Raw genomic sequence first — 24998 nt, 5'->3', positions numbered from 1 at the left:
TTTTATTTTACATCCAATAGTAATTTAAGTGATTGTGCATAATAATTTGTTTTAAATGTGTTATTGAAATATCTAGCTTTTGGGTATAATTTGTTTAGTTAATTGGGTGCTCCAAAATTATTGTTTCTCTCAAGTTATCTATGTATTTCTAACACATTTTTACGTGAAATACTGTGAGGAAATGGTTTATGACCATGATATTGTTCTTTTAAACCATGCTTATTCATATAAAATTATCTTGTCTTGAATTATTGTTGTTATTTCATAGCTAAGTCATTTCTGACTCTTTTCCACTCTGTGGACTACAGCATGCCAGGTTTCCCTGTCCTTCACCATCTCCTGGAGTTTGCTCAAATTCATTTCCATTGAGTCAGTGATGCTATCTAATCATCTCATCCTCTGCCACCCTCTTCTCCTTTTGCCTTCAATCCTTCCCAGCATCAGGGTCTTTTACAATTAGTCAGCTCTTCGTATGACCAAAGTACTGAGGCTTCAGCATCAGTCCTTCCAATGAATACTCAGAGTTGATTTCCTTTAGGGTTGACTGGTTTGATCTCCTTGCTGTCCAAGGAACTCTCAAGAGTCTTCTCCAGCATCACAGTTCTAAAGCATCAGTTCTTCAGTATGCAGCCTTCTTTATGGTCCAGCTCTCATATCCCTACATAACTCCTTGAAAAATAACTTTGACTAGATGGACCTTTGTCAGTGATGCTTCTTTTTGTTAATACACTGTCTAGGTTGATCATAACTTTTCTTCCAAGGAGGAAACGCATCTTTTACTTTCATGGCTGTAGTCACCATTCACAGTGACTTTGGAGCCCAAGAAAATAAAATCTGCCACTGTTTCCACTTTTTCCCCATCTATTTGCCATGAAATGATGGGACCAAAGGCCATGATCTTAGTTATTTTAATGTTGAGTTTTAAGTCAGCTTTTTTTACTCTCCTTTTTCAACCTCAAGAGGCTCTTTAGTTCTTCACTCCCTGTCATTAGAATGGTATCATCTGTGTATCTGAGGTTGCTGATATTTCTCCCTGCAATCTTGATTCCAGCTTGTAATTCACTTTAGTGAGTGTGAAATGATGTCTTATTGTGGTTTCACAATGTTTTAATTACACTTACATAATAAATTTAATGATTTCTGCTTCAGCAAGTATCTCTTCCTATTTTTTGAAGCAATCAAGCTAATTTATTTATTTTTAAATGATGTTTATATTAATATTTTCAGGTTGAAAACAATTGTAATTTTCACTGGTACTGTGCTATTTTTAGTGATTAATTTAAGGAAGTTTTATATACTTACAGTTTTTGAAGATTCTTTTGTGTATCTTAATAAGATTTTGTATTTTTCATTTAGATTCTGAACATTTTTATTATGCTTATCCCTAGAAATATGACACCCACTGGTTTGGCTACCACATAGGAAAGCTATTACAGACATGTAATTTTATTTTGTTAACTGGTAATCCAAAGGCTGAATCCAGACTAAAAGCAAGATGTTTTATTTTGAATTTTTTGTTTCAGAAACTTTAATTATTCCAGGTCCTTTTGAAAAATTAAAAGATCTAGCCTCTTCCCAGAAGTTGCCAGTTGGCTGGAGTTTAGGTGCAACGTTCCCTTTACATGGGAAATGCTCTTTCCAGTTTACTTTCATCTCCACCACTACTTGTTTTATCCCAAATCTAAGGCTGAGTAAGAAGGATAAACATGTGTTCTTAAGCTGTTGGTGATATAATTTTTCCAATAAAGAGCTAGCAAACTAGAACATTTCCTATAAATGTGTCTTGGTTGAGTTTCTCAGAAAGCATAGCCTGTGACAAGGACTTTGAAGGTGGAGAGTTTACTTGGGAAGGAATGCAGGAAGCCAGAATGAGGGAGCAGGAAGATTGAGCAAGGGAGAGAGAGAAACAAGGGAATACCCTGTACTGAACTGGTTAGTGCAGTAAACAATGGAGGCACAATCCCCCCAAGGACCTCTGAGAACTGTGTAGATGTCCCCTCAGAAAAAGAAAAAAGAAAGTGAAAATGTTAGTCTCTCAGTCGTGTCTGACTCTTTGTGGCCCCATGGACTGTAGCCCAGCAGTCTCCTCTGTCCATGGGACTCTCCAGGCAAGAATACTGGAATGTGTTGCCATTTCCTTCTCCTGGGGATCTTTCTGACTTAGGGATTGAACCCCAGTATCCCACATTGCAGGCAGATTCTTTACCATCTGAATCATTTCTTCAAATAATGAGAGGCTGTTGTACTCATCTGCTGCTTTCCCCATTCTACATTAGTAGAGAGCTACAGCAGGGACACTTCATCCCACCCCCACTAGGGGAAGAATCAGCTCCCTTGGCTTTGGGGAAAGCCCTGAGGCAGAAAAATTGAACAATACTGCTGGTGTTTGAGGCACAAAGCAAGAAGGTATCTATCACAGTCACATCCAAAATCAAAGCTTGAAGAAGATGTGGCTGGGGAAACCCAGTAGCATCCACAAAATCATTTTCCTGTCAAAAGTAGGAAAACCAAGATAAAACCAAATGAGTGTATGTCTGAATAAAGTATCTCAGTGTCAAAAAAGATACAAGACTCCACTGTGAAATAAACTATAGTGACAACTACAGCTGTGGTGCAAAAATATGCACATTACGAAAGTTCGTGTGTGAGAAAAAAGACTGGAATTTGCACTGAGCTTTTTTTAATGCAAATAAAATACATGACGTTGCCATATTTTTTTTTTAAATGATGAATTAAGTGAAAAGTTGCCCAGGCAACAGAATCTCTTTACAGAGCGCAAATTTATAAAAGAGTGGCCATGAAGTACAGAAGAAATTGGGTATCCTGAATTAATTCACAAATTTAGTCCCAATGGAAACATGAGATCAGATTGTAGAAAGTAAGGTGGATAAACCACAAAACATCTTTCATTTCATGTTTTTTAAAAGGTAGTAAATCATTTGTTTCTTCCAACACAGTTAATGTGTACCTAGTTACACATCAAAATACCTGGATCTGTAGTTATTTGCAGTGTCAATGTGTATTTTGGCGAGACTGAAGGTATTTAGGGCATATTGCTCAAGACAGATATAATACACAAAGAAGGCTTATATCTGTGTTGAGAAAATTCTGAATACCTCAGTACAACCTGCTCAGAAATAGTATAGGCACTATGTGCTTAGTCGCTCAGCTGTGTTCCACTCTGCAGCCCCATGAACTGTAGCTGCCAGGCTCCTCTGTCCACAGGATTTTTCAGGCAAGAATACTGGAGTGAGTTGCCATTTCCTCCTCCAGGGGATCTTCCCAAACCAGAGATCAAACTCACATCTCCTGCATTGCAGGCGGATTTTTTACCTGCTGAGCCAAAGTAATATACATAATTAAAAGTGATATCCCTTTAATAATTAAGGTTAACATTAGGCTTCTTAGAATATAAAATAGATAACAGTTATCTACTAGGCAGTGCTAGACACTGTAATGAGTTATGTGTGTGCATACATATACTTTCAGTTCAGTTCAGATCAGTTCAATCGCTCAGTCGTGTCCGGCTCTTTTTGACCCCATGAACTGCAGCATGCCAGGCCTCCCTGCCCATCACCAACTCCCAGAGTTCACTCAAACTCACATCCATCGAGTCCATGATGCCATCCAGCCATCTCATTCTCTGTCGTCCCCTTCTCCTCCTGCCCCCAATCCCTTCCAGCATCACAGTCTTTTCCAATGAGTCAACTCTTCGCATGAGGTGGCCAAAGTACTGGAGTTTCAGCTTTAGCATCATTCCTTCCAAAGAAATCCCAGGGCTGATCTCCTTCAGAATGGACTGGTTGGATCTCCTTGTAGTCCAAGGGAATCTCAAGAGTCTTCAACACCACAGTTCAAAAGCATCAATTCTTCGGCGCTCAGCTTTCTTCACAGTCCAACTCTCACATCCATACATGACCACTGGAAAACCATAGCCTTGACTAGATGGGCCTTAGTCAGCAAAGTAATGTCTCTGCTTTTAAATATGCTATCTAGATTGGTCATAGGTATCTACCCCCATTGAGTTTTCTACATTAAAAAGTATAAATTAAATAAATATAAATATATACTTTTTAATGTAGAAAACCCAGTGGGGGTAGGTACCATTACTACACCAATTTTATAGATGAGGAAAATGAGGAAAAAGGAAATTAAGTCAGTTGCCCAAAGTTACACAGTATGTCAGTGAGGGTTCTCCAGAAGAACACAACAAATAAGATTTATTTTAGGAAACCATCTCAAACAATTGCGGAGCCTGACAACTCCAAAATATATACAGCAGGCTGGCAGACTGGAACCTCAGGCAAGAGTTGCTTCTGCAGTTTTGAATTTAAAATCTGTAGGGAGGGTCATCAGGCTGGAAACTCAGGCAAGATTTTTATATTACAGTCTTGAGGTAGAACTTTTTCTTTCCCAAGGAAACTTCAGTCTTTTGCTCTTCAATTAGATGTGGTTCAACCACCTTATCAAGAGTAATATCCTTTATCTCAACTGATTTTAGATATTAATCATATTTATAAAATACCTTCATTGTCATTTTAATGTCAGTATTGTATTATGCTAATGGTTGATGACTGGAATCAGAGACAGAAATGAAAAATAACTACCTTTCTTTTTACATCCATGAATTGTTTCCTCAATCAATTGTAATTCTCTCCACAATTCAGGAGAAGGAAATGGCAACCCACTGAAGTATTCTTGCCTGGAGAATTCAATGGACAGAGGAGCCTGATGGGCTACAGTCCATGGGGTCGCAAAGAGTCAGACATGATTGAGTGACTAACACACACACTACAATTCAACTGAGAGGCACTTCGAATAATGGGAACAGAGTGGACAGAGCGTCTAAAGGAATATTCTCATTACAGTATATATATATATATATCATTCAGCTTTTAGTGAAAGACATGCCAGTACATTAGACCTTTAAGAGTTGTTATTGTTCAGTCACTAAGTCATGTCTGGCTCTTTGCCATTCCATGGCTTCAGGACACCAGACTTTCCTGTCCTTCACTGTCTCCCTGAGTTTGCTCAAATTCATATCCATTGAGTCAGTGATGCTAATCATCTCATCCTCTGCTCCCCTCTTCTCCTCTTGCCCTCACACTTTCCCAGCATCAGGATCTTTTCCAGTGAGTCAGCTCTTCACATCAGGTGACCAAAGTATTAGAGCTTTAGCTTTAGCATCAGTCTTTAAAATGAATATTCAGGGTTGATTGCCTTTAAGACTGACTGGTTTGATCTCCTTGCAGTCCAAAGAACTATCAAGAGTCTTCTCCAGAATTACAGTTTGAAAGGATCACTCCGCCTTCTTTATGGTCCAACTCTCATATCTATACATGACTACTGGAAAAACCATACCTTTGACTAGATGAACCTTTATCAGCAAAGTGATGTCTTTGCTTTCTAATGCACTGTCTAGTTTTGACACAGCTTTTCTTCCAAGGAGCAAGAACCTTTTAATTCCATGGCTGCAGTCACTGTCTACAGTGATTTTGGAGACCCAAAAAATAACCTGTCACTGTTTCCAATTTTTCCCAGTCTATAGGCCATGAAGTGATGGGACTGGATGCCATGATCTCAGGGTTTTGAATGCTGAGTTTTACGTCAACTTTTTCACTTAAGAGTGCTCACTGCCAAATGCCTTATCTGCATTATATTAAAACATTTCAAATATGTCTCCTTCTTCAGATCTATAATTACTTCGTTCTCTCTCATGTTTCTGCTGTTGAAGCTCAATGTTCAATGGAATTTAAAACCTGTCATTAGCTGTATCCTAAAGGGTCTAAATAAAATAGAAAGTGAAAGTGAAGTAGCTCAGTCATGTCTGACTCTTTGCGACCCCATGGACTTAAGCCTACCAGGCTTGTCCATCCATGGGATTTTCCAGACAAGAGTACTGGAGTGGGTTGCCATTTCCTTCTCCAGGGGATCTTCCTGACTCAGGGATCAAACCCTGGTCTCCCACATTGTAGGCAGACGCTTTACCCTCTGAGCCACCAGGGAAATTAAATAGAGTAATATGCTATTAGATTCATTAAGGGAATGAAAGGGCTTCCCTGGTGGCCTATCTGGTAAAGAATCTGCCTGCAATGGGGGAGACCTGGGTTCGATCCCTGGGTTGGGAAGATCTCCTGGAGAAGGGAAAGGCTACACACTGGAGAATTCCAGGGACTGTATAGTCCATGGAGTGGCAAAGATTCAGACATGACTGAACAACTTTTACTTCACTTCACTTCTTAGCCAATTGCTTCAAAATTGATGGGCAGTGCTTACTAAAAGAGTATACTGACCCAAATTCCTTCCAGCTGGTGAGAGACCTGTAACTAAGTTCTGGTCCTAAATATCAGCAGAAGTGTTTTGTAGGACTTGAGAACAATTGGTTGAAAGATGTTACTAAAGTTAGTTGGAGTTCATTATTTTCCCTTACACTATTCTTCCTTCTGCAACTCAGACAAGATGACTGAAGCTCTTCTTGCCATTTTGGATTGTGTGGTGACCTGAAGAAGGAAACCACACCCTTACGTGGTAGATAATAGAATCAGAGTTTGGCTGCCTAATGAGGGTCTGTGACTGGCATACTAACCTCTGGATTTCATAGTTCTTTCTTTCTTTTCATGCCCTCCAGTCTTCTGCTATTGCCACATGATAGGCTACAGTAGTAGAGAAATCCATGAATCCAGCCCATTGATGTCAACCTAGTGAAGCATAGATTAGGGTAGAGAAAGAGAGAAAAGTAGCCATCATTCCAAGGTGTAAAATTATGTTACAAATGTGAAACACTGATCTCAGAGAAGTTAAGGAGCCTCCCAAATTACAAAGATTATAAACGGTAAGGTCTTGTCTTAAACTCATACTTTTATCCTTTCTATGCTAGCATTAGGATTAATTAACACAGGATGAGAAAGAATAGGTCTAGACAAGCATGCAGTCAACATGGACAAGAGTGGATAAATTATATAGAGTGATGAAAAGAAAAGGAGGGCTGGAGGTGCTTTCCAGAAGACACAAGGTAAATAAAAGATCGTCTCTTAGACAAATCAAGAGTCATTATATCACATTGAAATAATTCCCCTCTGATTGAAAGAACAGTAAGCAGAATTTACAAGCAACTGTCATCGTGTAATACAGCTAAGGTGGAGTGTACAGAGTCTGAAGATTACCTTTACTTAGAAATTCTTAAGACAGTTTCTCACTACTTGTGGTCAGCATAGTCTTTTAGAATGTCTGTTGCTTCTGTCAGACTTTGGATGACGTGAACAACACTATGCCTTCACTTTTGTATCCTCGTTATCTAACGCAGGTCTAGACACATGGTTCAGTTCAGTTCAGTCGCTCAGTCGTGTCCGACTCTTTGTGACCCCATGAATCGCAGCACGCCAGGCCTCCCTGTCCATCACCAACTCCCAGAGTTCACTCAGACTCACATCCATCGAGTTGGTGATGCCATCTAGCCATGTCATCCTCTGTCATCCCCTTCTCCTCCTGCCCCCAGTCCCTCCCAGCATCAGAGTCTTTTCCAATGAGTCAACTCTTTTCATGAGGTGGCCAAAGTACTGGAGTTTCAGCTTTAGCATCACTCCTTCCAATGAACCCCCAGGACTGATCTCCTTTAGAATGGACTGGTTGGATCTCCTTGCAGTCCAAGGGAATCTCAAGAGTCTTCTCCAACACCACAGTTCAAAAGCATCAATTCTTCGGCACTCAGCTTTCTTCACAGTCCAATTCTCACATCCATACATGACCACTGGAAAAACCATAGCTTTGACTAGATGGACCTCTGTTGGCAAAGTAATGTCTCTGCTTTTCAGTATGCTATCTAGGTTGGTCATAACTTTCCTTCACACGGTAGGTACTCAATAAAGCTTGCAGACTAAATTAACACAGATACATTGGTGGTTAGTGTCACGCCCTCTGTAGGAAAAAAAAAAAGGCTAGATTGGACCCAAATTCTACAATTTAAGTTACCTGGAACAACTTTCTTAACTTTTACATTTATTAATCAGTAAATTGAGGAAAATGACATCTTCCTCAGATAGTTGTTTGGAATAATAAATGAACACAAGTAAAACAATGCCTGGAATGTAATAAACATTCAGTGTGTATTAACTTTAATTCTTATATGTTTTAAAATATCTTTTCTTTATTATGTTCCTTCGATTAAAATAATTTTTAGCCTAGTTGAATATGAGTATTTGGGAAAAATAAGAGAATGAGAGAAAACATTTATGTGAGAGAGGAAAATTTGAAAGAGAGTCATTGGAGAGAAGGGGTTAGGACTCAACATCAGAGAAACTGTGAGCTCATGGTGTTGAATACTTGGTTGATGTTGGTGATCAGCAGTCTGTGGCCCCAGTAAGCTGTGCAAATGTGGTGTTCCTCCAGCAACACTCCACTGCTTAAGTACAGATACAAAGGCAGTATGCAATTTGGTTTATTCAATTTTGCCAGTCAGATGAGTTAAATAAAAGAAAGGAGTAAGGGACTGGGAGAACCTGAACAAATGAAAAAGCATGACAACTAGCAAGGTTATGACCAGAATTCCTAAGATTTCAGAGGTGATTCTGTTTTCTCATGATCTATATATCTCAGAGGTATTGGGCAGTGAAGTACAATGGTGGAAAAAACATTAAAGAAATGGAGAGCAATATCTGAGAGACCAAGATATTGGTTAAACCATGGAAAATATCATGGTCAAGGTGGTAATGTTTCCACTACGTAATAATAATGTTTCCACCGAAAGATCTACATTGATTGCAAGAGTGGGTGAAGGTGGCATAACAGGATGTTATAGGCCCTAAAAAGCTGTGGACTTTATAAGAGAAAGGGCTAAGAAACACAGACATCCTTACATCAGCTTCTATATCTAACCTTCTGTATTTAAAATAAGAAGCTCACACAGTTACCTCCAATTCAAACCCATTAACTTAGGGATTATTTTACCCTTGTCCCTTTTCACATTTATAAATCCCTTCTCTGACAGTGAAAAACCTGACTCGCGTGATCCATGACCTTCTTACTTATTTACCTAATCCCCATTGTATGTACGAACTCCAAGTCATGTGAGGTGAAATCTTAGTCCAGGACTCCCAGCTGTCCCTCACTTCCTGATGGGGCAGGGGGGTAGCTTCTGATTAAGACAGTTGGAGGGATAGGGAAGAAGGTAGAAGAATAATGTCCAGCTACAAAGCATGGCTTCAAGGAGTACACTACAACTACTGAGCCCATGCTCTAAAGCCCTTGAACCATAACTACTGAAGCCTGCACACTCTGGGGCCACAACCAATGAGCCCCTGTGCCGCAACTACTGAAGCCCATGCACACTAGAACCAGCAGGCTACAACTACTGAACCTGCGTGCTGCAAATACTGAAGCCCCTGTGCCTAAAGCCTGTGCCCCACAGCAAGAGGAGCCACCACAGTGAGAAGCCCTTGTCCCACTACTAGAGAGTAGCCCCCACTCTCCACAGCTAGACAAAAGCTCATGCAGCAACAAATGCCCAGTGCAACCAAAATAAGTAAATTTTTTAAATTAAGTGAATTTAAAACAAAGTGCGGCTTGGCACTCACTGCTCCCCTGCTCTTGTGCAGAAAGTACTACCTGAGAATTTTGTCTAGAACCAAAATCTCTGCCTCCCCTCAACCCCATCCCAACATGCAGGGCTTGATCTCCATGGCAAGGGAAGAAAATATTTTCTGTTAGGTAAAGTTGGCCCCTTGAAGTCCTTCAAGTGTACTGCACTGACCTCTCCATGTCTTAATTATTAATACTACTCAGTTAGAGATCTTCAACTTAGTAATTAGCACTACTGTTGTTGACTGAGACTAAATTAACTTTCAAAACTATAAATGAGGGTTTGCAAAACTAATATATTTCTTCTTCTCTTCCTATTTCTTCCCCATCCTCCCCAGCTGCTCTGCTTTAGTGCTATGAAGTTCAAGCAGTGGCTAAGTGTCTCTGACCAATAGCTCCTGCCAAGTACCCTCTCCTGCATGGCTCCAGGCTCTTGAACTCAGGTGACATTCATTCCCCTTGTTCCTTCAAGCCTCCATGAGACATAACCTTTTGCCACTGTTGCTGGGCTCCAGGTACTTCAGTATCATTTGTTGGCTCTCTTAACCCTGTCCTCACCTGTGTTAAAGTCTTTTCAGTAGATTCACTAAGTGGAATTCTATTTTCCACCAAGATTCTCACTGATAAAAGATTTAAAAATGAGTGCAAATTTCTTCCTAGAGTACCTTAACACATACCATGTAACTATTAACAGCTCTTATAACTGGGTTATCATATCACTTCTCCAAAGCTTTCAACAGAGCCAAATATGTATCCAGAGACAGGCTTTGAAACATCATTTCCTTCTTATATATTTGAAATACACTTGATATCTTAAAAGTATTTAGGTACAACACTAGTATTTCATGGGCATCAGCAGCTTTTAATGCACACTTTTAAACATACATCTAGGCCATCATAAAAAGACTATTTTTATATATCACTTTAGCATGGGTATACATATTATTTATAAAAGCTTTTAGGATAAGAATAAGGATTAGATAGCATTTATTCTATTGGAATATAAAAAGTTGAGTGACATTTATTGGAGCATTAGTTATGAACCTTACAAAATAAAACACATCCTCCCAAATATTTACAACTTCCCAATAACCAAGTGTCTTAATTTGCATAAATTCACAAGCCTTAAGAATATGAGTTAGTAGAAAAAGCCACTGCATGACTTCTAGCCAATAATAATCCCACATATCCATCCAGTACTTCTAACATACAAACTGAAAGTCAGTTCCCATGTACTTTAACTGATCATGGTATATTTTCTTTTTCTCGCATTCTACTCCATACTCTTAAGAGTCCCCTGGACAGCAAGGAGATCAAACCAGTCAATCCTAAAGAAAATCAACCCTGACAATTCACTGGAAGAACTGATGCTGAAGCTGAAGCTCCAATACTTTGGCCACCTGAGCCGAACAGTTGACTCACTGGAAAAGACCCCGATGCTGGGAAAGATTGAAGGCAGGAGGAGAAGGGGACGACAGATGACATGGTTGAATGGCCTCACTGACTCAATGGACATGAGTTTGAGCACGCTCTGGGAGATAATGAAAGACGTGCAAGCGTGGCATGCTGCAGTCCACGGGGTCGCAAAGAGCTGGGCATGACTGAATGTCTGAACAACAACAACCCTACACCATACTCCTCACTCATCCCTAGCAAATGTGTGTGCATGATCATATGCGCATGCAGACAGTGACTGTTTAGGGGAGGCTACCCAAAGTATTATAGATGAAAACTAAGAATTAATAAATTCGTTAAGTTCCACAGTGGATAAGTAGCTCAGTAGCTTTTGTGAGTTGCGCCTTATACACTATCATCCCACCCTTCCCTTCGGAATGGTCTCTGGATTTTCAGACAACCCAAAGGGTGAATATGATCTAAACACAAAGTTCCTCTTGACTTTCCTTCTGTTGTGTTTCATTGTTCAGCTGCTATTTATTCCCATTGCTGCAGTGTGCCAGAGAGTTTTCACAGTCACAGGAGTGCAGTGGTTGATTTATCAATAGCTGTAAGATTTTCCCAACTGCTGATCAGTTGCCCTCTAGCAAAAAGGAATTGTTCAACATGGGGGACACAGCTACCACCTATACAGCCACCCTATCTCCTTACTAGCCATATAAACTTGTATGAGCCTCTCTGTGCCTCAGTTTCCTCTTCTCTAAAGTTTAGGATTGTCATTATCTTATTGCTGTTGTTCACTCGCTAAGTCATGTCCGACTCTGCCACCCCATGGACTGCAGCACACCAGGTTCCCTGTCCTTCACTCTCTCAATTTACATAATCCTTTCTGTTCTTAAATTTAGATTAAAACAATTCACAAAATCATCTAAACGTTTAGAGACTTGAAGTAATTTCGTCCTTTGCCAATGAAATAAAAATGCTTCATTTGTTGGCAATTTGTTCATTAAAAGCCTCATTAAATCTGAATTGTTAGTTCTGATAAATAACTTCTACCAAAAATTCCTCCCAAATCTCAATGGTTAATTCAGAGGAAGTTTATTCTTCACTCGTGAAACAGTCCAATACAAGGTGGTAGGGGAGTGGATGGAGGGTGTTCCTCTGTGCACACAGTCAGTCAGGAACCCAAGCTGAGGAAGGCTCCACCATCTTCAACACAAACTTCCTAAGGTTGCTGCAGGCAATGATATCCCCAGCCCTGGAAGAAGAAACACAAATAGGATCAGGCAGGAGGCTTTAGGAGCCAGTCCTGGATGCAAGATTGCCGGGAAAAATATCAATAACCTCAGATATGCAGATGACACCACGCTTATGGCAGAAAGCAAAGAAGAACTAAAGAGCCTCTTGATGAAAGTGAAAGAGGAGAGTGAAAAACTTGACTTAAACCACCATTCAGAAAGCTAAGATTATGGCATCTGGTCCCATCACTTCATGGCAAATAGATGGGGAAAAATGGAAAGAGAGAGACTATTTTTGGGGGGGGGGGCTCCAAAATCACTGCAGATGGTGACTACAGACATGAAATAAAAAGACTCTTGCTCCTTGGAAGGAAAGCTATGACCAGAGTACACAGCATATTAAAAAGCAGAGACATTACTTTGCCAGTAAAGGTCCATCTAGTCAAAGTTATGGTTTTTCCAGTAGTGTATGGACGTGAGTGTCAGACTATAAAGAAAGCTGAATGCCAAAGAATTGATGCTTTTGAACTGTGGTTTTGGAGAAGACTCTTGAGAGTCCCTTGGACTGCAAGGAGATCCAACCAGTCCATCCTAAAGGAAATCAGTTCTGAATATTCATTGGAAGGACTGATGCTGAAGTGGAAACTCCAACACTTTGGCCACCTGATGCAAAGAACTGACTCATTTGAAAAGACCCTGATGCTGGGAAAGATTGAAGGCAGGAGGAGAAGGGGATGACAGAGGATGAGATGGTTGGATGGCATCACCGACTCAACGGACATGAGTTTGAGTAAGCTCCAGGAGTTGGTGATGGATAGGGAAGCCTGGCACACTGCAGTCCATGAGATTGCAAAGAATCAGACATGACTGAGCAACTGAACTGAACTGAACTGAAGTGGTAGGTAGAGTTTGAGTTGGAGACAAATGGTCAGCATATGATTTTTAATAATCATTTTATTTGTAATAATTTTAGATTTTTTAAAATTTCAGCTAGTACAGAGTTCCCATATTTCCTCACCCAGTTTCCCCTAATATCTAATATAACCTTGGTAAATTTGTCAAAACTATGAAACCAGCATTGGTACATTACTGTTAACAAATGCCAGACTGTATTAGGGTTTCACTAGTTTGTCCACTAGTCTTGTTTTGTTATCATTGTTCCAGAATACAGTCCAGGACTTCACATTTCATGTAGTTTCTTCTGGCCTGTGGCAATTTCTCAGTCTCTCCTTGTTTTTCATAACCTTGATAGTTTTAAGGAGCATGGATCCGTGATTTTATAGAAAGTCCTACAAATTGAATTCATCTGATGGTTTGCTTATGATTAGGCTGGGGCTATAATGTCAGGAAAAAGTGCCACAGAGGTAAAACTGAAATGCGCTTCATATCACAACATATTAATGAATACATGCTATCAACACTCATCACTGGTAACGCTTATCAAGATCACTTGGTTAAGGCAGTATTTGCAAAGTCATTATTTTCTCATATTCCATCCTTCAGAAGCAAGCCATTAAGCCCAGATCACATTTGGAGGATATTTTAGGTTAAAACTGAGCAGAGTAAAAAGACATTGAAAAACACAATTCTTGTTCCATGTTATTTTTGTCTCCATTAATAGACAATAGATACTAATGTCTACATTACAGTAAATAATAAAAGGCTATCTGTATTTACTGTCTAAAAAGCACTTTGAACCAGATGAATTTAGTGTTGCTTATTCATTGTTAAATTTTAAGCTAGGTCTTTTAGTAGCAGCTGGGAGGGATTGGGGGCAGGAGAAGAGGATGACAGGGGATGAGATGGCTGGATGGCATCACTGACTCAATGGATGTGAGTCTGAGTGAAGTCCGGGAGTTGGTGATGGACAGGGAGGCCTGGTGTGCTGCGATTCATGGGGTCGCAAAGAGTTGGACACGGCTGAGCGGCTGAACTGAACTGAACTGAATACAATCTTAATTGATGCAAAAGTCCACTCATAAAGAATTAGTCTAAGTTAGTTTCTCCTATGAATCAGATGGAATCAATAATGCATAAAGCAGAAAGTGTTAGTCGCTCAGTCACATCAGACTTTTTGTGACCCCATGGACTGTAGCCCACATGACTCGTCTGTTCATGGAATTCTCCAGCAAGAATACTGAGGTAGGTAGCCATTCCCTTCTCCAGGGGATCTTCCCAACCCAGGGACTGAACCTGGGTCTCCCACACCGTGGTCAGATTCTATACCATCTGAGCCACCAGGTCACTCCTAAAATTACATTTTTTAAATCATTCACATTGGCCTTCAAACAATGTTCTTCTAAATTATGTGGAATTATTTCAAAGTACAAACCTTAGTTTAAAATACATTTATATTTATTGCTTAATATTTGCCTTTAAAAGCTTAAGATTTTATTTTGGCAAAATAAACATTTTAAAAGCTGTTTCACATGTGAAATTCTCTTTGATGTATAATTTAATAAAATGATCAACATACATGTGCTTCTACATTTTTTTAAATAACAAGCTCTAAACACCTGGCAAATTGTATTTAGTTTTGTTTGTTTTATTCTGAAAATTTTTTTATTCTCAAGTAGCCGACAAAGGAATGCAGAAATGTCTCCAATGGATGAAACTCAGGATTCTTTCTGTTCTTTACAAAATATATGATATATGTGGTAAATCTATCATTCTTGGTATGACAACCACTATGCTAGGATATCTCAACATTTCACTAGCTGAATGATTTGTTTATTTAACTAATATGTGGGGGTGGGGGGAATACTACAAAAATGTAGTATTGAAATCTCTAAACTCTTCCTCTTCCCCAGATTTGGAATGCTTATTAAGATTCTTCAAAGAAAGTGAATTATTTCATTAAAATATGATGTACAGCAGGCCTTTCCTGAGGTTTACAAAGGTTTGCAAGGCTGTGTGTAGCCTATTACTATTTTATAAGTGGCTGGATGTTCTCTAAAATCAAAACAGAGGGAGACAAGACAGTAGTTGGTCTTGTCATCAAACAGTAAAACAAATTAGCTTTTTGTTGGCTTTTTCTCCCCCTTAAAGTTTCCTTAAATTTCAAAGTCAAAGAAAATAAACTCTCTCTGGCCATCAAACAAGCAGCCTGTTAAGAAAAACAGCTTCTGATGACAGCAAAATGCCAAATAAAGCTCTTTTGATTTGGAGAAGCCTCTCCTCTGTCTCAGGGTAGGACTTCACCAAAACCATTCCCGATCAGAGGATATCAGTTATGTTTTTAAAGATATTCACAGAAGGAAATTTCATCACTGCTCTTAGGAAAACATCTCTGTTAACAAAATACCAATGCAACAAACACTACTGCCTCCAGCCACTGAGGTATGCTTTGTGATTCTATCTTCAGTTTCTGGAGTTACTGAAATTTTATCCTGGAAAGCCGGCAGTAGGAAAAAAATCAGAGAACAACAATATGCAAGTAGCAAAGGATAAAATTGAAACTTGTTCCAAATCTGGAAAAATCTAACAAATTACAAATATTTTTCAGACAATTTAATTGATAACACAGATACAGCTCTAATAACTACTCGTATAGTATTTATGAAATAAATAAATGCCATAAAATATTTACAGCATCACCATGATGTAGATCTCCCCTATCAGCATGATTCTTCCTGTGAGAAATTTATATGTAGCAACAAGTCAGGATAGGAATTTTAAAGAGGAATTTATTTTATTTCACCTTATAAAGATAATGCCACATAATATCTGAAATAACTGACATTTTTCATATTTTAAGCTTTTAGAACAGATGTATTAAAACAGCATAGTTATTTAAAGTGATTTTGCTCTTGCCTTTGAAGTCTTCCTTCCATTTTTATCTCATTAAGTATTTATTCCAAATAACAATGTGGCAGGCAACAAAGATGTTGATAACATGGTGACAGGGGCAGAGGAGCTGATAAATGTTGCTTTCTATTTCTTTACATTTTGTGGCAAAAATTACATAAGAATTAATAATGTGTTATAATCAGTATTTAAGTTCTATTTCTAACTCTCAATAAACTTAGTATCATTTGGCCTCCATTTGCAGAAATCAACAACAGTAATAACCTACCACAGAACTATTATGATGATAAAAGGAGACCATGTATGAAAAATAATTAGTGGCAGTCAGACATGAATTGAGTGTGTTATATATGTTAGGCCCTATGCTGAATTCTTTTCATGTGTTACCTCATTTTCAGTGTTTAAAGAACTCTACAAAAAGAAATTTTTTTCTTTCATGTGTTGCTGTGATTAGTCACTCAGTCGTGTCCAACTCTGCGACCCCATGTTCTATAGCTAGCCAGACTCCTCTGTCCGTGGGGACTCTCCAGGCAAGAATACTGGACTTGGTTGCCATGCCCTCATCCAGGGGATCTTCCCAATCCAATAACCAGGTCTCCCACATTGCAGGCAGATTCTTTACTGTCTGAGCCACCAGGGAAGCCCAAGAATACTGGAATGGGTAACCTATCGCTTCTCCAGGGGAACTTCCCCACCCAGGAATTGAACTGGAGTCCCCTGCACTGCAGTCGGCTTCTTTACCAGCTGAATTACCGCGGAAGCCCCTCTCCTGTGTTAATATGCACATTTTGCATTACAGTAGCTATACAGTAGGAGAAGGCAATGGCAACCCACTCCAGTACTCTTGCCTGGAAAATGCCATGGACAGAGGAGCCTCCTAGGCTGCAGTCCATGGGGTTGCGAAGAATCAGACACGACTGAGAGACTTTACTTTCACTTTTCACTTTCATGCATTGGAGAAGGAAACGGCAACCCACTCCAGTGTTCTTGCCTTGAGAATCCCAGGGACGGGGGAGCCTGGTGGGCTGTGTCTATGGGGTCGCGCAGAGTCGGACACGACTGAAGCGACTTAGCAGCAGCAGCAGCAGCATACAGTATAGATGGGGAAAAAATGGAAACTGAGAGACTTTATTTTCTTGGGCTCCAAAATCACTGCAGATGGTGACTGTTGCTGCCGCTGCTGCTAAGTCGCTTCAGTCATGTCCGACTCTGCGCGACCCCACAGACGGCAGCCCGCCAGACTCTGCCATCCATGGGATTCTCCAGACAAGAACACTGGAGTGGGTTGCCATTTTCTACAGACATGAAATTAAAAGACTTGCTCCTTGGGAGAAAAGCTATGACCAACCTAAACAGCATATTAAAAAGAAGAGACATTACTTTGCCACCAAAGTCCGTCTAATAAAAGCTATGGTTTTTTCAGTGGTTATGTATGAATGTGAAAATTGGACTGTAAAGAAACCCGAGTGCAGAAGATTTGATGCTTTTGAACTACGGTGCTGGAGAAGATTCTTGAGAGTCCCTTGGACTGTAAGAGATCAAACCAGTCAATCCTAAAGTAAATCAGTCCTGAATATTCACTGGAAAGACATACTGAAGCTGGCCACCTGATCAGGTGGCCACCTGATCCAAAGAACTGACTCATTAGAAAAGACTCTGATGCTGGGAAAGATGGAAGGCAGGAGAAGGGGACAACCCAGGATGAGATGGTTGGATGGCATCACTGACTCGATGGACATGAGTTTGAGCAAGCTGCAGGAGTTGGTGATGGACAGGGAAGCCTGGCATGCTGCAGTACATGGGGTCACAGAGTTTGACATGACTTAGTGACTGAACTGAACTGAACTGAGTTTAAGTCCTTCAACTAAATTTTTCTTTTTCAAGATTATGTTGCCAATTCTATAGATCTTTTACATTTCCATATAAATTTTATAATTCATTCAGCAGTTTTTAAAAAATCTGCCTTCTTATAGCTTATTCTAACATAATGTTTATCACAATATATCATCATGATTTGTTTAAATACCTGTTTCTCTTCTACTGCAAGATCCCTCAAAGAAATGAATGTTGTCTTATTTATTGTATTCTTAGAATCTAGCCTCTTATTATAGAGAGTGCACTTTTGAGATTTCTAGTTATTTGTTAACTCACTAATACACTTAAGTCAGCCTTGAGTTGGTTCTCATGGTTTCTATGAAACAGAGTACAATCTTTCTCATAGGTTTTCCCCTAGGAAGCAATAATTTTTTAAAAAAATTGTCCTTTGTATTTTAGCTATTTGAGGCTATTGAGCTTGTCTCCCTACTTCTTACCTACGATAGAATTCATTTTCCTAAATTGATCCATTTTCTCTAAAGATTCAAATTACTGATTGATCTACTAAGGTTAGAACATATTGCCATTTACCCAATAGGTCAAAAATGACCAAGATACACAACACTGTTGAGAAAAATTAAAGAAGACTTATATTATAAACATGCTGTGTTCATCGGTTAAAAGACTCACTGTTATTAAAAATGTCTATTCTTCCAAATTGATCACAGAGTCAACATAATCATTACCAAATTTGATTTGGTAGTGAGAAATTGATGAACTAATTCTAAAATTTATTTGGAAGCATAAAGGATCCAGAATTACCAACATAATCTTGAAAAAGGGAATGTTGAAGTACTAATCTCAGATTTACTGTGAGACTCATTGTGAAGTTACTTTGATACAAAAAAAAATGCTATTGATATGGGGATCTGTTTTGTTCATTCGCTCACTTGTGTCCAACTCTTTGTGACTTCATGGACTGCAGCACGCCAGGCTTCCCTGTCTATCACCAAATCCCAAGGCTTACTCAAACTCATGTCCATCGACCAGTGGACAGGACTCATGTCCAGTGATGCCATCCAACCATCTCATCCTCTGTCCTCCCCTTCTCCTCCTGCCTTCAATCTTTCCCAGCATCAGAGTCTTTCCCTACAAGTCAGTTCTTTGTATCAGATGGCCAAAGTATTGGAGTTTCAGCTTCAGCATCAGTCCTTCATTGAATATTCAGGACTGATTTCATTTAGGATGGACTGGTTGGATCTCCTTGCAGTCCAAGGGACTCTCAAGAGTCTTCTCCAACACCACAGTTCAAAAATATGAGGATAAACCAATGGAAAAAATAATAGAATCTAGGGATAGACCCACATATACACATTCAAATGATTTTCAACTAAGGTGCTAAGATAATTCAATAGCATCAGTGTTTCTAATAAATGACATTGGAACAACTGAATATTCATATGGAAATAAACCTAAGGTATCCCATATACAAAAATTAATTTAATAAAATCCATGTACCTCACATAAAACCCACAACCAAAAGTTCTTAGAATAAAATGTAAAGAAATATCTTCTTTTTCTTTTATTAGGCAAGAATTTTTTGGATAACACACAAAAAAGAAAAAATAATAATAAATTGGACTTCATCAAAATTTTAAAGTTTTTTCCATCCAAAGACACTACTAAAGTGACAATAAAAAGATGAATGACACAATTAGAAAACAGTCAAAACGCTTGAACAGACACTTTACAGAACAAGATATATAATTGGTCAACAAACTCATAAAGATGCTTAATGTTTTACTCCAACTCCTTTTTACCTAAGAGAAATTAAAACATAGATGTCTATCAACAGAAAAGCTTAGCTTTGAATGCTCACAGCAGCTTTATTTTAATAAGCCCCTAACATGGAACAGACCAAATATCCATCAATAGGAAAATAGATGAGCAAATTGTGGTAAGTTCAAAGAAATACTACTCAGTTAAAAGATGGAAGGTGAGGCGAACAAATTACTAATCCGTGAGTTAATCTCAAAAACATTTTGCTGAGTGAAAGAAGGCAGACACGAGAATATACATATATAATTCCCTTCGTGTTCCTTGTGAGACTAGGCAAATTGATCTCCAGTGATACAAGTACACGGAGGATTCCACAAATGAGACAGCCTTCTTGGGGCTCCATTAGCAGAAATGTGATAATAGCAATACTTGCCTCAGAACAGTCATGATGATAAAATAGGACCTTGCATGAAAAAATAATTAGTAGCTGTCAGTAACATGACTCGAGTGTGTAATACGTGCCAGGCACTATGCTCTCCCATTTGCAGATTCTTCCTTATACTTGAATTTGATTGGTTTCCACGCTGATTTCTTCAGATCAAACATGGCTTCACTCCTAACTTCGTGAACTCAGGATTCTAAGCCAAAACTTAGGATTTAATAAGCATTTACGCTCATCAAAACACCTTGAGTTATCCCAAGTACAATAGCACCCCTGACCTAATCTGTTAAATAATTATTACTCCTAAGTTCTCACTCATTTTATCACTGCACAAGATTCCAGATGTATTAAAACACACACACACACACACACACACACACACACACACACTTCAAGTAGATTTGCTGCCTTCATTTCCACTTTTAAGGTTTCCAGGCTGATTTCTAAAGTGCTCGGTACAATATTCTTCACCAGTGAGTTCTGTAATGCATAGTGATGATTAACTGACATTGAAAAGGTACATACCAACAAGATTAGGTTGATTCTATTAATGATTAATGTATTCTATTACCCTATAAAGGATAGGCCTTTTGGGACTCTGGTATTTTTAAAACATCTTTAAAACATCATATGCCTATTCAATATCTTGAAAATATCAAACACTTAGATTCCAGAAATACATTACTGAAGCATTCAAGAGATGAACGCCCAATGATTAAAAATCTTTAGCAAAAGAGTTCCTATCATGGATTTTATTTTGCTAGTTCCAGGATGGGATGGGCAAGGGCTGGAGGAGGGGGCTTGGTAATCCTTTATTTGCCGAAAGCATTTAATAAAACCAATTGCTTTACAAACTAATGAGAAAAACTGTAAGAACAAAGCAGATATTCTTGGAATATTACTTGTAGGATAAATAAGCCTTAGAGTAGGAGAAAATAACATATTCAGACACACAATTCACTTTTTTTGTTTCCAGCAACATACATTATCTGAAAATTGAACTAGTATCGAAGAAAGGCATTCTAGGAAAATGAAGCAGAGAAAGGAGGAAAGACATGGAGAAAGAATAGCAAAGCATTTCTGGTTTTCTTCTTAAAAGAAAGGAGGAGGTGGATGCCAAAGTTTGAAACCTGCAAATCAGTAAAGGACAGACAGACAAATTCTCTTTCTGCTTCAGCCTCATGGAGGGGAATCAAAAGATGTCAGAAAGAGAGGCAGCTGTTTCTGAAAAACAGAGCAGAATGTTATTTCTTCAAACACCTCCAGCACGATAGTCTGAAGTCATTCTATTTCTCCAAGTGATTGGCAATAATAGCAAGGTACCAAAACTATGATATTACAACCAAGATGAAGGTTTTATTTTAGATGGCCTAGATTATTTTCTTGTGTGTCTGACTTTCTGTAAAATTTAATCTTCAAAATTTCCAGAGATTCATATCCTGAAAGAAATCAAATAGGCAATTATAAGAAATAAACTAGGGAACAATATTGGATATCTTGTAATAACCTATAAGAGAAAAGAATCTGGAAAAGAGTATATACATATATATATATATGAATCATTTTGCTGCATACCTGAAACTAACACAACATTGTAAATTAACTAGACTTCAGTAATAAGAAACATTAAAATTTAAAAAAGAGAAACCACTTCATTAGCTTGAAAGAAACATACTACACCTAAATTACTTTCTTCACTTCTTTTGCTCTATTTTCTATCTTATTAGTAGAAGATACAGTCAACACATTGTGCATTTCAACTGAGGTATGGTTGAATAGAGCTAATCCTGGGAACCTGGTTTCATGGACTAGTCATATATATTTTCACTGTTAACTAAGTCTTGTATTTACTTAATTTGCTGTAGAAAAAAGCAGTTGGAAGAATTGGGACTAGCTGAGAGAGAAGCAAGGACAGTACAAACTTTGTGTTTTGTTTTTTTTTTTTCAGTGTCTATAATCAACTTTATTTTAATATAATCTAAACACATATCATTTAGAAAGTACCAAGAAAAATTTATGTACAAGAGTTGATGCTATTGCATTTGAAAAGAGCTGGCAAGTTCCTGCTACAAGCATATCCCAGGAGATACCACTGAGGAAACCTGATATATTGGAGTAGATGTTGTGGCATTTGGCCCAGTTTGATAGCCCTCAGGGTTAACCTGAAGTTGTCAATGTTTGATACTAGATGTAGAACATCTTGTAAAACCACTTCATTGATTTGCAACAAAATCAAAACCCTGCAATCATTAAGACTTCTTATACATATCTAAATTTTTAAGCAGACTGTCATATTTTAAGTCCAAGTTTCCTGGAACAGTCTGCAGTGCTAATCTTGCAAACAAAATATCAATCTCTATCCCATCAAACAGTTTGATAACAGGTACAAATAAATGCCTCTTCAACAGTTCTTAAATCTTTTACTTCTCCCTGTAATTTCAACTTATCATAGAATGAGGTGAAAAAGTCACTTCAATCAACATGTCTTGCTGCAACACACAATGCATCAATATTGGCAGTTTTTTGTATATACTCCTAATCTGTAAGATTCAGGTGTAAACATTTTCCCATCAGCATATTCAATTACAGCTTGTGGAAGATTCTTGCTTTCACTGATTTCTCATATCCAGTCTTTCACCAGGTTAATTTTCCCAAAATTAAAATCTTGCACTGAAGTTCCTCTTTCTCTTCAAAAACCCCAAAGGGCTTCAGAGTCTCCACTAGTTTCTATGTAAGCAGGCAGTTAGTCTCCTTGGGGGCTGCTAAGCGGAAGGGAGAGGTAATGCCATACTGCTTCTGCGGCGGGTGTGTTTGCTGCGATCCCTGCTTTGTACTGGAAAGAGCTTTGTCTCGGGCCAGTCATACTCCGCCCCCCTCGCCTGCAACAGCAGCCAGCCATACTCTGGGCAGGATCCGCTGATATGGGAACGAGGGGCCTTGGCTGCCTCAGCCCTGGTCCAACCTCACTCCTGCTCTGGCCTAGAGAATTTTATTTTAAAATAAAAGTTTTAAGTTTAAAATTTTCTAGCTGCCTTTTTACTAGAGGCACTATAATGTATCATTTAATTCGGAACACTTAAAAAATTACACATAAAATACACTTAAAATAGAGACATCTTAAGTGCATAGGTTGTGAATATTTACATATGGATGGGTGCATCTAAGTAACTGACACCCAGATGAAGGTAAGCTCACCTAATTACGCTGAGACAAGAGGCATAATCAGGACTGATTGCTTCCCTGTGAATAGATTCTTTGGGGCAAGAATATTGTCAGTGATACATTGTATCACTTCAGGAAACACATGTCTGTTTGTACCATGCCTGGTGATGATAAGGTTGAATATCTGGTTAAGGTGTACATGACCAAATTTCAACTGTTGCCTATTAAGATCCATCTTCTCCAATGTAGAGATTTACTTGAGGCATTTTCAAAGCAAATTAATTCCATTCAGTGACTTAGGATTTTTAAAATGTCCCAATCTCATTTGTCTTCTGCTCCCTTAGGGCTGGGCATCTTTGGACAGACAGTCACTTCTGCTTCTGTTTCCCATCAGTTCACAGGCTTTCTATTTTCATGTAACCTTGTAAGCAGGCTGTGCACCCTGGAAGCAGGAAGCATGGAGAGAGTCGAGCGGCCCAGAGTTCAGCTGTCTAAATTCACCGTGGAGTTGACTGTAGTCACTTCTCTATCATTAATTATAATCAGAGCTGTACCCTTTTACTGGTATTATGATCTCACTGCAGGCTTTTTGTTAATACTTTATTCCTGTGTACAGACTCAGGGCACAGCATATTGTCCTCCAGGTGTGGGGGAGGAAAATCACCAGAAGGTATCAGGAAGAATGCGGACACCTTCCTTCGTTTTCCAGGCACCCATGCCTGCCCAGCATGAAACTGTAAATGAACCCAGCCTTCTGTGTTAGCTGGGAGACTTCTCCCGTGGACCACGCACCAGCGGACCTCATAGGTCTCTTGTGATCCTACTGACTCCGTCTTCACGGCCCTGGCTGTCATCTGCTCCAGGAGGCAAACACAGCTTCTGAGTCGGGGGCAGAAGTGGATACAACTGCCTCAAGAGGCGGAGGAGCTCCCTCAAGGGCAGGTGGCCCCCGTGCAAGAGGAGCAGCCCCATCAGAAGATGTTTTCTCAACAGAGCATTCCAGCGGTAGTTCCCCCTTTTCTAGCTTTATCCTTTTCGATAGTGACAGGATCCTGGCCTCCTGTGCTGTGGTAGGAATGTTTTTTTGATGAGGGTAAGCATATTCACAGAGTCATTTATATCCATCTAGTTTCGGGCCTTTGGTGCTCAGTTTTAACTGCTGGCACCAAGCACGAATGACATCCCTGTGGACCAGGTTGACAGGCGGCAGGACTTCAGGTAGAGGGGGGATGGGGATGCGCGTCTGTGTCTTCGGAGGTTTCACACCCGCACAGCGTTGTGATGTGTCTCCTGGACTGCAAGCTGTGCTCTTTTTTGTATCTCTTTTTCTTTTGGTCCCTGTGCTGAGTTTTTTGCTTTCTCTGTTTCACCAGAAGTTCCCTGTCCCTCTTCAGCTTCTACTGATGTGAGTTTGCAACTCGTATGTTCTTCAGATTTCTCTTTGGAGTTGTTCTCCTTGTTTGTGCTCTCCATGCTCAGAAAGGTCAAGGTTGATAAAATGAAGACTCCCCTTCCAAACTTTGTATTAATAATTTTCTATAGGCCAGAAGAAATTTCTTAAATCCGTGTCAAGAATGGTAGTTTTACTTCTCAACAAGTTTCAACTTAACACCTTTTCACTGAATTAACAGCTATCTCAGACATTCAAGGATGAAACCACATCCAAGCACTTCTTTGGAATGTGAGAGTAACAAATATATTTCTCTTAAGGAACAAACAAGTAAACACTGGAAAATAGAGCACCAGATTTATGTGTTACTTCATCTAGTCCCCTAGACAATTTTATT

At 39.1% G+C, this 24998-nt stretch overlaps 2 pseudogenes; both read right to left on the bottom strand.

Moving 5' to 3' along the window:
- Positions 1-23477, bottom strand: part of LOC101110201 (poly(A) polymerase alpha-like) — a 37623-nt pseudogene extending 14146 nt beyond the window's left edge.
- Positions 23478-23786: 309 nt separating this feature from the next.
- LOC101103103 (developmental pluripotency-associated protein 4-like) lies at positions 23787-24709 on the bottom strand (annotated as a pseudogene).
- Between the last annotated feature and the right edge of the window lie 289 nt (positions 24710-24998).

Source organism: Ovis aries, chromosome 1 (assembly GCF_016772045.2).
Source record: "Ovis aries strain OAR_USU_Benz2616 breed Rambouillet chromosome 1, ARS-UI_Ramb_v3.0, whole genome shotgun sequence".
Lineage (NCBI taxonomy): Eukaryota > Metazoa > Chordata > Mammalia > Artiodactyla > Bovidae > Ovis > Ovis aries.
Note: the sequence above shows the minus strand (reverse complement) of the source record. Positions and strands in the feature narration are given on the sequence as shown.